The 17102-nt window shown below is 45.3% G+C and overlaps 1 long non-coding RNA gene across 1 annotated transcript; it reads right to left on the reverse strand.

The window, feature by feature from the left end:
* Window positions 1-8813: 8813 nt before the first annotated feature.
* On the reverse strand, window positions 8814-12211 carry LOC131423549 (uncharacterized). Its single transcript, XR_009225258.1, has 2 exons — window positions 11794-12211; window positions 8814-9343 (listed from the first exon to the last, which is right to left on the reverse strand). It is a non-coding gene; the product is annotated as an uncharacterized LOC131423549 (long non-coding RNA).
* Between the last annotated feature and the right edge of the window lie 4891 nt (window positions 12212-17102).

Consider the following 17102-nt stretch of genomic DNA (forward strand, 5'->3'; position numbering starts at 1 on the left):
GGCTCTGTAGATACCTTTATCACATGACTGAAAAAAAACTTTGTATTTCTAATTTTTTATTTTTAAATCATGAATGGGTATTGAATTTTATCAAATTTTCTTCATTTATTGAGGCAGAGTGATTTCTATATTATGTTAGTTTGAGGACTTTATGTTGATTTTTCTAATGTTAAACTGCCTTTTATTCCTAGAATAAATCCAACTTGGCTGTGATGTATTTTCCTTTTAATAAATCAGTGCATCTAATTCACTAATATTTTCTTATATATTTTTACAGCTAAGTTCATGGGAAATATTAGCCTTCACTTCTCCTTCTTTTGAAGTTCTTGTAGGTTGGAATCAAGTGTATGATGGCCTCATAAAATGAGATGGGAAGTGTTCCTTTTTTTCCATCACCTGGAAGAATTTTTGTAAGATTGAAATTATTTCTTTCTTTGGTGTTAAGAAGAGTTCTCTGGTAACACTACAAAATGACCTCAAAATTTCTTTGAATGAAAGTTTTTAATGATAAATTAACTCCAACAATTATAGGATTATTCATACATTCTAGTGCTTTTGGTGTCAGCTTTTTGAGTGTGTGTGTGTGTGTGTGTGTGTTTTGGGGGGTACCGGGGATTGAACTCAGGGGCACTCGACCACTGAACCACCTCCCCAGCCTTATTTTTAAATTTTTTTTAAAGTTGTATATGGACACAATAACTTTTTATGTGGTGCTGAGGATTGAGCCCAGTGCTTCACACGTGTGAGACAAGCACTTTACCACTGAGCTACGGTCCCAGTCCCCAGCTCTATTTTGTATTTTATTTAAAGACAGGGTCTCCCTAAGTTGCTCCGTGCCTTGCCATTGCTGAGGCTGGCTTTGAACTTGCAATCCTCCTGCCCTAGCCTCCCAAGTCGCTGGGATTACAGGCGTGTGCCACTGCGCCTGGCTCTGGTGTCAGTTTTGATAAATTATGTTTATAATGAGTTTTTCCATTTCATCTAAATTGTTAAATTTATTGGTATCAATTTTCCCGCAATATCTCTTTATTTTCATTACTAGCTATAGGATACTTACAAATTTCTCCTTTATTCCTCATATAGCTTTTGTGCTTTATCTCTGTTTTGGAAAGGCTGATCATTTTACTCATCGTCTCAGAGTCTATGTTGGCTTTGTTGATTTTTCTCTATTTGTTTCCCAATTTCACTTATTTTTAAATTTCCTTCCTTCTATTTACTTGGGCTTAATTTGCTGTTCTTTTGCTAGCTTCTGTTCCCCCCGTTCCCATCCCTGAGGTCTCTGCCACTCTGTATCAATGGAGTTTGTGAAAAACCTGGAACCCACCTGCCCATCGTTCCCAGACCCAGCTCCCTCTCTGCTCCCAACTCTGCGCGTTATCTTGAGATCCTCCACCTTTCAGGACAGTAAGTATCAGCCCCAATCTCCTCAACTTTCCCTCCTTTGGTCATTTTGAGATTGCAACCTCTCGAGATTGTGGAAAGGTGGATGCAGGGGCAGAAATTTAAGAACATTGTTCTGGTTAACTCAAAAAGCAGCACATCTGAAGCTAGCGGGCAGCTGTTCAAGTTTCTATTTGCTAGATATGTGGAGTCTCTGGATGGCAGGAGAATAAAATGTATTTCTCTTCCCCAACCCCCACCCCAGCAGTGGGCAGCTCTGTTTCCCTGTGGAAGCCCGGGCAGGTGGTGGTTATGCCTTTCAGATTGTGGTAATTGATTGTCAGTTTTGATTTTCAGAATTGTTTTGCATTTTTGTGGTTTTTCTCCTGAGAAGTAAATAACAGTAGGGGCTGCTCTCCAGACATCATTTGTCCATTGAAAAATTAGAGTTGTATATATTTATGGGGTAGAAAGTGACGTTATGATTTTGAATACAATATGGAATTATTAAATCACGTTAACATTCCATCCTCTCAAATATTTAACTTTTTTTGTGATAAGAGCATGAGATTTTATTCTCTTAATGACTTTGAAATGTACGGTACTTAAGTACTGGCTATGTTCTCCGGGCTGTAAAATAGATCTAAAAAGAAAAAACTTATTCCTACACGTCCCCTTTGACCCCCCCCCCCCCCGTCTTCTACCTCCAACCCCTGGCAACCACCATCCTACCATCTGCTTCTGTTTAGATTCCATGTTGGGTTACCATGATAAAATCCCCAAGAAAATCAACTTAGAGGAGGGAGGATTTATTTTGGTTGATAGTTTCAGAGATTTCAGTGAAATCTAGCCGGCCGTCTCCCTGTTTCTGGGCCTGTTGCGAGGCAGGACTTCATGGCAGAAGCCATGGCAGGACAGAAGTGTTCACTCCATGGCAGTCGGGAAGTAGAGACAGAGATGGACGGTGGGGGCACAGATAAACCCTCCCAGGGCACACCCCCGGCAACCTACTTCCTCCAAGTAGGCCTCACCTCCTAAGTTCCTACCACCTCCCAGTGCTGCTCTCCTGAGGTGAGAACCCTCGGGGTCTTATCACTCCCCAAGAGTCCCACCTCTGAACTGCTGCACTGGGAACCAAGTCGTCAACTCGTGAGCCTTTGAGGTGGTTCCAGATCCAACACGTGAGGACTTGCCATGTTTGTCTTTCTGTTTTTGACTTATTTTGCTTATTTCATAATGTTTCCAATTCCATCCATGTTGTCACAAATAACAGAATTTCTTCTTTTTATAAGGCTTCCGTTGTGTGTATGCACCACATTTTCTCTATCCATTCTTCCACTTGTGGACACTGGGGTTGATTCCGTACCCTAGCCTCATACATGATGCTGCAGCGAACAAGGATTTCAAATCTGTTGGGTAAATACCCAGGAGTAGGATTGCTGAGTTATATAGCGATTCTATTTTTAGTCTTTGGAAGAACCTCTTTATTGTTGTGCCAATTTACATTCCCACCCTCAGAGTACAAGGGTTCCCTTTTCTTCACATAAATAATGCTTTGTAACCAGGTTCCTGGCTGATCCTCTGGCCATGATATTTCCAGTTCCTCAAAACTGCCACCCTGTCTTTCCTCTCCAGCCTTTGGCCTGGAAGGTCCTCTCTCATCTTCCTTATTTTGAAGGACTGCTCATCCTTCAAGACTCAGTTCAAGCATCCCCTCCAGGAAGCCCTCCTGATTTCCTCCTCAAGTGGCATTAGTCCTCTTCTCCAGGTTCCCACAGCCTCTGTGCATTCCCCACTCTCCATCTTGGCCTGTGATGCCTGTGGACACCTGTATGGAAAGGATCGTTTCTCCTGCCTCTCCTCGTGCTATGCTCGTGAAGGTCGGGCAATGGGACAACGAGGCTCCTTCCCGCTGGGAGCTCCCGCTGTAGGTGCAGTAGGTACCCAGCCACACTAAGGCCTTCAAGCCCGTAAACATGCAAGGATACCCCGTCACTCCCATGAGACCTGCGTCCCTGGCTAGCTGTGCCCTGTGTACTTTGTCCTACTTGCTTCTCATCCCTCACCCTGGGCAGGCAAATTGCTCTCTTCCACCCTCTGGGCCGACCTCTGTCCCAAACCTCCAGCCTATTGCCCTGAGGGTAGAGGAGGGTCAGGGTGAGGAACCACTGTGAAAGCTGCCCCTGCACATGTCAGAGCTGACAGAGGCCTGTTCCCATGAGTGGCAGCAGCCTGGTCTTGGCCTCAGGTTCTCCTGGCTCTGTGCCTGCTGTGTGATATTATGCAGGTTACTCAACCTCTCTAGGCCTCAGTCTTCTCATATGTAAAGTGACCTGAATAATAAGTAACTTGCAAGGTAGTTGTAAGAATTTAATGAGGTAATATAAGTGAAGCACTCAGCGTAATGCCTTGCACTTAATAGATGTGCAAAAAAATGCTCAACAGTACTAAAGGGGGTGCAGTGTCACAAGAAAGGAGACTGATGGTCTCAAATTATTCTTGCTTATGACTTGTTCTCCACAGCACATTGGGGGATCCTAGAGGGTAATGATGATGGCCTGCTCTTGTGTGACTCTGTACCGGCTCAGAGTAACAGACAGAAGGCTGCAGGGAGAGTTCACTGAAGGGAGGAAGAGGAGAGGTGCTGAGCTGAGGAGGAAGGCAGCGGACATGTCCTCATGTAAAGCTGTGCCTGCCTTCAGGCATGTGGACCCATCGGCCACCATCTCAGCAGAACTGCCTAATTAAAGCAAAAATCTCTCTGTGAAAAGATGTCCTGGCCCTAATGGATGGTCCCATAACCTGGACAGTACATCTAAGACAGGAGAAAGCAGAGGAGGAGCAGGAGAAAAGAGAGACACTTGGAAGTTCCTTGAAAGAGGAGAGGATCCGTTGTGAAGTGTTGGGGAGATGCAGGAGCCAGGCTGTAGGTCAAGAAAGGCCTCGAGCTGGGTTCTGGAGGTGAGTTCTGGAGGAGGACACAACCACAAGAGCAGCGGGTGGGAAGTGTAATTCCAGAGACAAGCCCAAGAAAGCCTCCCCCATGAGCATGAATCCCCTGGTTCCAGGGGAGGGAGGGGGTGTGAGAGGACACCACCCAGAGCCAGGGAAGCCTGAGGGTTTTAAGCCACAGAGATAGAAGCAGGGGTAAAGGTAAAGATCTTCCCCCATCGCCATTTGCTAACGATTGTTGAAGGTTCTGGGGTGAAGGCAGGCTCCTTAACAGTGGTGTGTCCACGGAGGGGGGCCAGGTGGCCTCCCCCCGCAGTGGACGTGGGCAGGGAAAGGGAAGCTGCCTGCTCCAGGCCCACAGCCCCCGGTGCTGTCCTGCCTGGGGCCATGGTGGTGCGGGAGGACCTCCCAGAGCAGGGGCAGCAGGGGGCCCAGCAGAGCTGGGGACAGGCAGGAGCAGGGAGGTGCAGGGAGGCTGTGACAGCTCTCACGTTTTCACAGCCACTAACTCAGTGAGTGGAGCAGTTTCTGGGCAGAGAACAAAAGGCAGTGTGATCTGAGCCGGACAGGAGACCTCTTTCTGAGCTTTGCCGGGCAGAGTGGGGCGGAGGCCGCAGGTCTAGTGGAAGGATCACGATGAGGAGTTCCTTTCCCTGCGGTGGCCAAGCCCTGACTCTGACACCAGAGCAAACCTCACTCCTCCATGTTCTCCCCAAGCACAGAGTCTAGAGTCATCTCCTGACCTGTTCTTTCTTTCATCTTGCATGAAGTGACCCAGCCTCTGGGCTCAACTCACCCCTTGACAGGAGCCATGTGCTTCTGATGAATTGGCTGGGAGCCTTTGACCCCTTGAGACAGTCTTCTGCCTTACCTGCCCCCTGCAACTTACATGGGGTTTGCACAATGAAGGCCCTTCTCTTTCTCTGGAGTTTCAACTCTAACTCTGAGGGGGAGTAAGGCCCCTCACCTTGGATTTGGCCCTTACTGGAGCATAGGCCCAATCTCACCTCTCTCCTTCACCTTCCAGTCCTAGAAGAGCCCCCAGTTCAGCCCTGCACTCTGTGGCTCAGAGCAGACTAGACTTCACACCTCTGGGCACACTGTTAAGACAATGAGGAGACTTTTAGAAATTTGGAAACCCTGAAATTTCCCAACAAAACCTGGCCGTAGTCTATAAAAAACTAGATTGCAAGGGGCCCAGAAAATCATGATTTAAGTGGAATTAAAAATGCATCACTCCACGATATGGAAAGATCTCCAGGATTGCTAAGTGAAAAGAGCAGGTCATGATGAATGCTTCCTTTGCAAAGAACACAAATATATGCCACCTTTGGGTGGGTAGGGGAGTAAGAATATTTTCATATATCTTCATCAAGAAATGCTGAAAAAGATATGCAAAGAATAAACAGAAGTGGTTCACTGGGGACTAAGAAATAGGGTGTATGGAAGCCAGTTATGGTGATGAATGCCTATAATCCTAGTAGCTCGGGAGGCTGAAGCAGGAGGATCCTGAGTTCAAAGTCAGCCTTAGAAACTTAGTGAGGCCCTAAGCAACTCAGTGAGACCCTGTCTCTAAATAAAGCATATTAAAGGGCTGGATTGTGGGTCAGTGGTTAAGCACCCCTAGGTTCAATCTCTGGTACAAACAAACAAACAAAAAAACACAAATGGTTTATGGACCCCCCCCATGCTCTCCCCAAGCACATGAGAGTTTCTAATATATCTTCTTGTTTTGACTTGTGAACCATATGAATGGTTTTTAAGAATTCTACTATTCTAAATCACATGGCACAAGGACCCACCATGGTTCTCAATGTTAATGTGAAAACAGAAAAATATCCAGGACTCAGGTACCACGAGGGCTCATGAGATTGGAAGACTACAGGTCGGTTTCAGGACCGTGAGTCCCTCTGGAGGACTGGGCTGTCATCTATCCATCTGCCCCTCTGCCAGGGAGCTTTGTTTACACTCGCTTCTGTCTGGGCTTCTCTTGCACTAAAGACCCTTCTCTCCCCTCTTTACCAGGGGCTGAGGGTGGAGACAGCCACAAAGAAAAAGAGTTTAGGCAGGAAGACAATACTTGGCTTGCTTGGCCAGGCTGTTGCTGGACTGGTCACTCAGAGGTCAGGCTACAATGGGGAGCCCTAGCCATGGAGGAGCAGATTGAAGGCTCTTGGGCGCCTGAAGAAGTAGAGGAGGTGGAGAGACACACTTGACAGTTGGGTCAAGAGTCTGTCCTGACTTGCTGTGGCACCTGCCTTCCATCTCAGTCTCCCATTTGTGGAGCAGGGGGATGGGGCCAAATGATACTCCGAAGCCACTTCTGTCCCTAAAGGGGGAAGAAGCAAAGTGCAGTGCAAAGAGTGTTGGGCTGTGATGTCAGAGACCTGGCTTCAAGTTCACTTCCTCCACCAGAAAATGAGGGTAACACTGCCTGCAGGTCACCCTGGAGGTGAACTAAACTCCTGAGTGTAAAAGAGCCCTGTAAACCCGTGAGTGTAGGCATGAGGGGACCCACAGGCCATGGCTCTATAAAATGCCCCCATGTCACGATGACTATTAAAGATGGCCTTGGTGTGGGACTAAGCCCCAGACTGGGACATTAGAGAGCCGGGCTCTGTCACTTGCCAAATGTGTGACCCTGCCAAGGGCCCTTCTTCTCTAGACTCCACTTTCCATCTGTGGGCTGGAAGGATGACATCCGCCTGACAAGGTTGTAGTAGAAAATGAGAGGGTGAGTGTGCGGGTGGTCGTGTGAAAACTCAGTGTGCTTCCTGGTGAGAATTAATGGGACTGTCACCTGGCTCCTTGGCTGCTCCTGATTGTCCAACCCAAAGGAGGAAGTACTGAGCTGTTAATGAAGCTCACAGACAAAGGGCCTCCAGCACCCTGGGAGAGCTCCCAGCCATGTATTTACCTAGTCGTGATGATTCTGTGAAACTCACAAAAGTGAGGCCACTTTCTCTTCCACTCCAACTTCTCTGTCCTGGTTTCACTTGTGTTTAATAGCCATGGGAATTTTGGGGATCTGGCTAGGGGCAAGTTGAGTTGAAGATACGTTTATTTGGCTTGGTGGGATATATTTATGTGAGTTTTAGTCCCTTCTGTGTGGAGTTAAATTATTGCTAGCTGTTCTGATTTAGGAATGGCTTCCAGGAATAATGCTCCTATTCATCAATACCCACCATGCTCACCTGCCCCTTGCCATGACCTGGTGGCTCAGGCCAGAGGCCATATTAAAATATGAATATATCAGAGTCCCACACTGGCAATTTGTGGAGAAAAAAATAGGTTTGAAATGTGCAGAGCCAGAGCTAGTCTGTGGAAAATTCTCCCACTATCAGAACATAGGACTCATCTCTCATGGATGTCCTGTCAAAATGGAAGATCTCTCCTGAATGTACACAATGCTGGGGGTGGTGGTGCATACCAGTAATCCCAGCAGCTCTGGAGGCTGAGGCAGCAGGATCACAAGTTCAAAGCCAGCCTCAGCAAAAAGTGAGATGCTAAGCAACTGAGTGAGATCCTGTCTCTAAATAAAATACAAAATAGGGCTGGGGATGTGGCTCAGTGGTTGAGTGACCCTGAGTTCAATCCCTGGTTACCCCCCACCCTCCAAAAAAAAAGAATGTATGCAACAATGCATTATAGGCACATTTTTTTTAAAACAATGGGATTCATGTGAAATGAAATTCGTCAGAGTTGCAGTGACTGTAGGGCTTGAGTATTAGAACAGTCCTGCAGACAGGGAATACCTCTGTGTGTGTGAAATTGGATCCTTTATGCATCCCAATATATGGAACCACATCTTGGTATCACTGATGCATCTTGCCCTGATGAGATCTGGCAGTTCTGGATGAAATGGCACACGAAATTGCCACCACCACAGCAAGACAGCCTGGAGAAACAAGTGTTCTAGTGACAAAACTCCCACATGTTTTCATCAATAAGTACAGTGTATGTAACATAAGAGTAATTTTATTATACAATTATGTGGCTCAAAGCAATGTAGGAGCAATTTAGGAATGCATCTGAATTGCTCTGGTTAACGAGCGCCATCAATTCAGAGTATTTAAGATTGGTCCTTCACACAAGAAAACTTGAAACACCCTTGAAACTTTACAGCTCATTTAGAAAAGAAATTTGTTAAAGGTTTTCCCCAAATTTGACAACAATCCTAAAAGTGTGACTTTACCAATAAGTCACTGTTATGGTCTGGATCTGGATGATCCCCAAAAGCTCACGTGTTGAAAGCATTGTTCCTGGTGAGGCTTTTCGGAAATGATTGGATCGTGAGAGCTGGAACCTCATCAGTGGATTAATCCACTTGATGGATTAATATTTGAATGGACTACTGGGTGGTAACTATAGACAAGTGGGACATGTTTGGAGGGAGATCACTGGTGGCATGACCTTGGGGACTATATTTATCCCTGGCTGTCGCGACCCCTTGCCCGCAAGGAAGACGCAACTCGGGAATCTTCTTTCAACAGTTTATTCAGGCCCTTGATATTTCTTCTTCTCTCCCCCGGATGCCCCTCCCAGCCTTAATAAAGCATCCCAAGCCCCAATGCAAAGCTGCCGCATGGAGCTTTCTCACAGGGTGGTGAAAAATCATGTGCCAACTTTCCCAGATAAGAAGTTGTTTGTCACAGACCACAGCGGAGCCAGCGTCATCTTGTAATGGCGACCATAGTCTGCAGAAACGGCAGAAGCGGCTCACCACAGTTCCCCCTTTTCTGTTTTCTTAAAACAATACAGGCGAGAGTAGAGGTCCTATCCCACTGTGCAGAAGTGGCTGCATAGTATGACTCAGTCCTAAGGAGGCGCCTTCCCCAGACCTGATCCCATATCAGCCGACGCCTTTTTTCATAGGGCGGGGCGTGGACGTCAAACCCGCATGCAATAGGACATGCTTTCCTTGAGGTCCGTTGAGGGATCACTCAAGTGCAGTGCCTTGCCTCGCATCCTGCATCGTGACGACGATGAGAAGTAGGATAACACAGGTAGCCTGGTAATGATGACAAAATTTAAGTTGGCAACACAATCCCTAAGCCCCAGAGGAAGGTAAAGAGTCTGTAGCCGAGAAGAAAGGCCAGTCCTGAAACCCATCTGCGTGCAATGGTTACAAGACCTGCAGAGTGCAAGGGCTATTCAGCACTGAGAAAGCATAGGAAAGAGGGCACGCCAATCCCAGTGCAATGTGAAATTAACTTGGGGTGCAATGGCCATGCCCAGAAATCACTGTTTAAGATGTGCAAGCCAGATTTGTGGAGAAATGCCATTTTTTAAGGCTGCAAGAGCCTGTACAATCATAGCTTTCTCTTGCGCATGGCGAGCTTTAAGGCGACAGAGAAGCCACAAACAAAGTACAACACCGAAGCAACACATTGCCCTAAAAATGTCCACTCCCACCCATTCCTTAAAAAAGGAAAAGGCAGAGGACAGCCAACTGGTGAATTGACCCAAAGTCACTGGTTCGACACGGGTACTATTCAAAACAGCAATCTGAGTTAGTTGAGACTGGATCAAGTTTTCTGCTTCCAAGGACCAGGTTCCGGATAGATACTCTCCGATGATGCGGGAGGCATTTCTGGAATCATAAAATCTGACAGAGGTTATACATAAATGTGCACGTTGATCGACACAACCCAAATGTACTAGATCAGACAACTCCTCAACTTGAGCTTGAAGCAAATCTATCCTTTGATTAGCAGCCAGAATCCCAGATAAAATGTGTTGATTAATTCTACTTTGAGATTCAAGTATGGTGGATGTTTGTTGAATAACCTGATTAATAGTGGCAGCAGTTTGTACCTGGCTGGCCATGGCTACTCCAACTGTAACCGCTGCAACAGCAGATGCCGCCACAGCTGTCACTATAGCTGCCGTAATTCCAAAATCTCTACGGGCTCTAATCAGTTCAACAATAGGAAAAGACTCTGGATCTGCAGTAACCGGGATCGGGACAAAGGTTGGAAATTTCATGACCATTGCCATAGTCCAGGAGCCATTCCAACACTCAGACAAATAACAGGTAATATTAGAACAATTAAGCATCCCCTGTAATGTAACATTAGCCAAAAGAAACAGGAACGGAGATTGGAGACGGACTGCTGCGGAGGGTAATGTAGCATTAGATAATTGTGAATTATTTGCAGAAATTTTAAGCCTCCTACCTCGCTCCGAGTCTTGGGTACTGCCAGAAACATTAAACAGCCAACTTTGGACTCCTAATATTTCCCTGGGGAAACACAAGCGCGGACTAGACTAGCCCAATCTGAGGGAGTCATGCAAAATCTAGTAAGTCCCTCCACCTGAGTGAGAGTGAAAGCGGCATCTATGCCATAAGTGCGGACAGATTCTGCCAAGGTTTTAATTATCTTAAAGTCTAAAGGCTCATGATATCTTCCCCTGTTATTGTCCTGAAATACAGGGTATGCAAGTCCCATATCTGTATTAACTGTCCTCCAAACTTGTGCATGAAAAGATCTCCCGGAACCTTGGCTCCCCCCCACATACGGAGGTGGGGCAATCGGCACCATATCTTCTTCTAGATATTCTACCTCCTCCTCCTCAGAGTTTTGTTGACCGATGTTAACTCCCTTCCCCTTCTTACAGTAGGCCTGTGTGCCCTGTGTCTCCTTTTTCTTCTTTTTCATTTTTATCTTATGTAGTTGTTGTAACAATATATCAAGGTCCTCAGAACTCTCTGAGTCGCTTGTGTTCTCAGGCGTTTTTAATTCGGTCAAGTCTGGGTAGAGCCTTCTCCTATTTTTATCTTCAGGCTCTTTTGCCTTCTCACTACTGTTACTTTTAATACTCTCTGCCACTTCACTACATGATCCTTCAGATTTTTCCTCATGCAGCTGCTCAAGAATAGCTTGACCCTCACTCACAGCTTCCTGGCATTTACCATCTGTTATACATCCTCTAACTAACTTCCAAAGTGGTATAATGCCACCCTGCAAGGTACCTTGCTCATGAGCGAAATCTAGATCTTTCCCTAATTTGTCCCAGCTGGGAACCGTAAGACTCCCTGAAAAAGCAAACCAAGGAGCCGCTATATCAGCTTCTCTTAAAAACATCTGCAAAGTACTCTGCTTTATCTTAAGTCCTTTTGAATGTAACAACCCATCTAGGGCCAACAAAATTGGGCTTGAAGAAGCAACGCCCATAATGTTTTTAGAGCTATAAAGAAAGTGAAAGTACAAAAGTCCCCGCTCTCTTCCTTTTACAGGGGAGCGTTCCGTTCTATGAATTCCCCGCTCTCTTCCTTTTACAGGGGAGCGTCCCTGTCGTCACAACAACAAAAGAAGCACAAAAAACAAAAGCGAAATGACACAACAAAAGAAACACAGAAAACAAAAGTGAAAGTACACAGTGCAGCTGCAATAAAATGTAATGCTCTCTCTTTCTTTACAGAGGAGCTGCTCCGCTTTGGTCGCGGATCCCACTTACCTGGGACTAACTGGTGCACCACCCCTGACTGTTGAAAGTTCTGGTTCCCGGGTTTCGGCACCACTTGTCGCGACCCCTTGCCCGCAAGGAAGACGCAACTCGGGAATCTTCTTTCAACAGTTTATTCAGGCCCTTGATATTTCTTCTTCTCTCCCCCGGATGCCCCTCCCAGCCTTAATAAAGCATCCCAAGCCCCAATGCAAAGCTGCCGCGTGGAGCTTTCTCACAGGGTGGTGAAAAATCATGTGCCAACTTTCCCAGATAAGAAGTTGTTTGTCACAGACCACAGCGGAGCCAGCGTCATCTTGTAATGGCGACCATAGTCTGCAGAAACGGCAGAAGCGGCTCACCACACCTGGCCACCTCCCCTCTTTCTCTCTGCTTCCTGGCTTCAATGAGCAGAGTAGTTTTCCTCCACCATGCCCTTCCACCATGATGTTTCTTCAATGGAGTTGGCCAATTATGGACTGAGGCCTCTGAAACTGGTCTCTGAAACTGGACCCAAGTAAACTTTTCCTCCTCTAAGTTGTTCTTATCAGGTATTTTGGTCATACCAACTAAACGCTAACTCATAACAGTCATAACACTTAAAGAAGCTTTTCTAAACTATCATTAATAAAATAACAAATGAGTTAACCATTCATGGAAAGCAATGAATTATCTTTTTATGGAAATGGTGGCACAAAAATGCTGTCATAGAAAGAGGTGAGCAAAGGCTTGAATTTTAGCTCAGTGGTAGAGCACTTGCCTAGCACATGTGAGGCCCTGGGTTTGAGCCTCAGCACCATATAAAAATGAATAAATAAAATGAGTGTATTGTGTCATCTACAACTCAAAAACTATTAAAAGAAGAAGAAGAAGAAGAAGATGTGACCAAAAGGTATATAGCCAGAATTAAGAGGGGAAAAAAAAAGGATTACAGGTTGTGATAGGCACTTGATAAAAATACAGTGCTGACAGTGGAATGAATTTGACATAACTTTCCTATGTTCATAAATGGAATAAAAGACCAGTAAAACTCCACATCATGCTTAACCACAAGTAAAATATGTCAAAATATACTATACTATCATGTTTATCTAAAGAGAACAAATAAAAATATATGTAATGCTATTGGGGGGATTTTGCAATATTTATAGTATGGCAGATTTTCTTATTTGCGGGTTGTTTTGATTTCTTTTCTCATCCTAAGTGTTTGTGTTTTACCTGATTTTGTATTTATGATTTTTATGATTTTCCTTACAGAAGGCCTCTGAATCGTGCAAGCTTTGGGCCTCACAAAACTGGGGTGTGCTGCTGCCTGTGGGGTGGCTCTGACTCACAACTCCCAGAGACTCCTCTGGAGGCTGGAGCTGTGGCTCAGTGGCAGAACACTTGCCCAGCACGTGTGAGGCCCTGGGTTCTATCCTCAGCACACATAAAAATAAGTAAAATAAAGGTACTCTGTCCATCTACACCTAAAAGTAAAAATAAAAACAGAGTGACTCCTCTGGTGCCTGGTCCCTCTGGCTCTGCCTTGCCACTTGGGCCTCCTGAGGGTGAGACCCTGCATTCTTTGCCAGAGGGCACAGCTGGCACTGTGCACACTTGGGCACGGTGGGAGGAAGCAGGCATCTCCTGAAAGGAATGAGCCTGGCCCTGTCACCATCCTCCACTCAGACTTGCAATCAAGTTTCCCAGAGCACACCCCACTGCTCTCTCACCCCTGGCTGCTCAGCACTTCCGGAACAAGACAGTCTGGAGCTAAAGGCTGGTCTGGATCTGGTTTTATTTTATATTAAAATATGGGATTTAAAGAATTTCCTTTCAGGAGGCTAGGGATGTATGTAGCTTGGTGGCAGAGCACCTGCCTGGCATGTGTGAGGCCCATGCAATCCCCAGCAACACCAAAATAAATAATAAAATTTTAAAAATAAATAAATAAAATTTTAGAAATTTCCTTTCAGAGTAAAGCCAATAAATAGGAAAGCAGTTTTGTATTTGGTCACTACAATCTTTTAATGTTTTCTTGTTGATTCTCTACAAATTTCTAGGAAGACTTCTTACCCCTAAAAGGAAAGACATTTTGCCCAAGGAAGTTCTTTGCATTTTCTCTGTGGTTGCTTTTGAGCACTGTGCACTCTGCACCTACAGACACAGCGCCCCTTCTGCCAGGAGCATCTGCATGTGGCAATTTTGTTCCCTGCTCAGTTGATATTTCTTATATTCTAGAAACATAGAACTTAGTTTGTGAAATTCAATATGAGCTCAACTTTTGTTACCTGTCTTTTAATAATGCAGATGCTGTCAAGTCAAATAAAGGTCAGTGGATGTTCTTATAAAAAAAAAAAATGGGCTGGGGATGTAGTCCAGTGGTAGAGCCCTTGTCTAACATGCATGAGACCTTGGGTTTGATCCCCAGCACCACCTTGACCGAATATGTATGTAGTGCCTTCCTTCCTGTTGGCCATCCCCCCACAAACATACACACAAAAGGGAATTTCTAAGAAGAGAAGCACGTCATTAGCAAATAGCCGTTTGGTCTAGTCCTTTTCAATATTTACACTTTTGTACCAGCCAAGCCAAGAGGCTTTGTTTTGCAAACAACAGAAACCAACTCCACTTAAAGTAGCCTTAGAAGATGGTTGGGAGAGCTGCACTCCGGGTGGCCAAAGCAGTGAGAAGTCCTGACAGCTTAGCCTGCTCTCTGTGCTCACGGTGCCATGAAACAGTTACAGCCTAATAACTGGAACTATTCCCACCTTGGTTACTCTATACCGATTGCAGGGGTTCTGGGTAAGGTCCATTCCTCTCTACTTCTGTCTCCATATTTTGCAAACAATATATGCCATTGTTGGCTAAAATGGAAAACAAGAAAAATTCATTAAAGTATATAACGATGTTCATGCACAGTAAGGAGAACATAGAGCTCCATGGCTTGGCTTGGCCAGGAGGCCTGGCCACCCTCCTCGCCATTCATTCCACATTCCCTTTGCCTTTGGCAGTCTCCTCGGCTGGCAGGGATTCTTTTTTTTTTTTAATTATTTGTTCTTTTTAGTTATACATGACAGTAGACTGTATTTTGGCATAATATACATACATGGCGTATAGCTTCCCATTCTTGTGGTTGTACATGATGTGGAGTTACACTGGACGTGTACTCATATATGAACATAGGAAAGTTATGACTGATTCATTCTACTGTCTTTCCCATTCCCATCCCCCCTTCTTCCCTCCATTACCCCCTGTCACAATCTGGTGAACCTCCACTCCTCCCTCCCTTCCGCCTATTGTGAGTCAACATCCACATATCAGAGAGAATATTGGGCCACTGGTTCTTTAGGATTGGCTTATTTCACTTAGCATGATCATCTTCACTTTCATCAATTTATCTGCAAATGCTATAATTTCGCTCTTTAGTTGAGTATTATTCCATTGTGATATATATATCACATTTTCTTTTTCCATTCATCTATTGAAGGGCACCTGGGTTGATTCCATAGCTTATTGTGAATTGAGCTGCTATGAACATTGATGTGGCCACGTCACTATAGTATGCTGATTGTAAGTACTTTGGTTATGTGCTGAGGAGTGCGATAGTTAGGTCAAATGGTGGTTTCATTCCAAGTTTTCTAAGGCATCTCCATACTGGTTTCTAGAGTGGTTGCACCAATTTTCAGACCCACCAGCAATGTCTGAGTGTGCCCTTTCCCCACATCCTCACCAATATTTATTGTTACTTGTATTCTTGAAAATTGGCAGGGGTTCTTGACTGGTGGTTTGGCCTAGGCTACCATTCCCAAGGCATCTGAGCCTTGTCCGAGTGTTTGCATTGTCTTCCTTCCTGTGGGCCATTGCACATAGCTGGACTAGCAGGCCAGGCAGAGGGTTCTTGGAAGCCACCCTCATTTCTTTTTTCCCTGTTATAGTAGTAGCCTCTCCTTTATCCTCTAAGGGTCTAACTCAGCACTGTCCAATGGAGCTCTCTGCAGTGAGGGAAATGTTCCATATCTGTGTGGCCTAACACTAGCCAGTAGTAGCTTCCTGTGGGTACTGACCACTGAAATGTGGCTAGTGTGACAGAGGAACTGAACTTCTAATTCCATTTAATTTAAATTAACCCATTAAGGGCTGGGGTTGTGGCTCAGTGGTAGAGCACCTGCCTAGCATGGGGGAGGCGCTGGGTTCGATTCTTAGCACCACATAAACAATAAAATAAAGTAATTATGCCCATCTTCAACAAAATTATTTTTAAAAAACAAAAATAAATTAACCCATTAAGTTCCAAATCTTCAATTCCGTGACTATTTCCGCAACACAGGTGCATAGGATAGGTTAATATTTATTGCTCAACTAAAGTTTTTCTAGGTGTCCTCACCTGAGACGATGGGACAGAATGAGTTAAACAGCCACAGGGGCCGCAGTTGTGGCAGTACTGGTCCAGGTCAGCCATTCCAGCCAACACCATGCCGGCCTTCGAACCTGCTCATCCCCTGGCACGAGAGCGCTCGCCAGCAGGTTGGCTTATGCAAGTGCCATTCAGTGGAGCCACCTCTTGTCCCCTTCTTATTTTATCTACTTATTTATTTATTTTTCTGTGAACTGTGAACTCGGGGGCACTCAGCCACTGAGCCACATCCACAGCCCTATTTCGTATTTTATTCAGAGACAGGGTCTCACTGAGTTGCTTAGTGCCTCACTAAATTGCTGAGGCTGGCTTTGAACTTGCAATCCTCCTGCCTCAGCTTCCGGCATTGCTAGGATTATAGGCATGTGCCACCATGCCCAACCCTAATTTGTTTTTTGGTACCGAGGATTGAACTCAGGGGCACTCAACCACTGAGCCACACCCCTAGCCCTATTTTGTATTTTATTTAGAGACAACTCACTGAGTTGCTTAGTGCCTTGCTTTCGCTGAAGATGGTTTTGAACTCGTGATCCTCCTGCCTCCGCCTCCAGAGCTGCTGGGATTACAGGCGTGCACTGCCTTTTTAAAGCTCTGCTTCCTGGGAGATGAGACCTCTAAAGCAACAGAGGAAGAGCTATGGGAACAAAAAGTGCAATTTTTGAAAGCGGGTTATTTGATGTAAAGTGAAGACATGGGCCGAGGGTGTGGCTCAGGGGCAGAACGCTGGCAAAATTACCTTTCCATCTTTGTGTTCTGCAGTTTAAAATAAGATCATCGGTGCCTTGAGAGTTTGTCAGGTTTCACTTTTAAATCATTCAGGAATTTCTGTATTTGAGCAGTCTTCAATTTCTTCTGTGGTTATTGGACCACTCAGGTTTTCTACCTCCTAGTGAGTTGAATGAGTAATTTACATTTCTAGAAA

This window comes from Marmota monax, unplaced genomic scaffold, assembly GCF_021218885.2.
Source record: "Marmota monax isolate L192 unplaced genomic scaffold, Marmota_monax_Labrador192_F-V1.1 WCK01_AAM20220418_F8-fsc00111, whole genome shotgun sequence".
NCBI classification, from domain to species: domain Eukaryota; kingdom Metazoa; phylum Chordata; class Mammalia; order Rodentia; family Sciuridae; genus Marmota; species Marmota monax.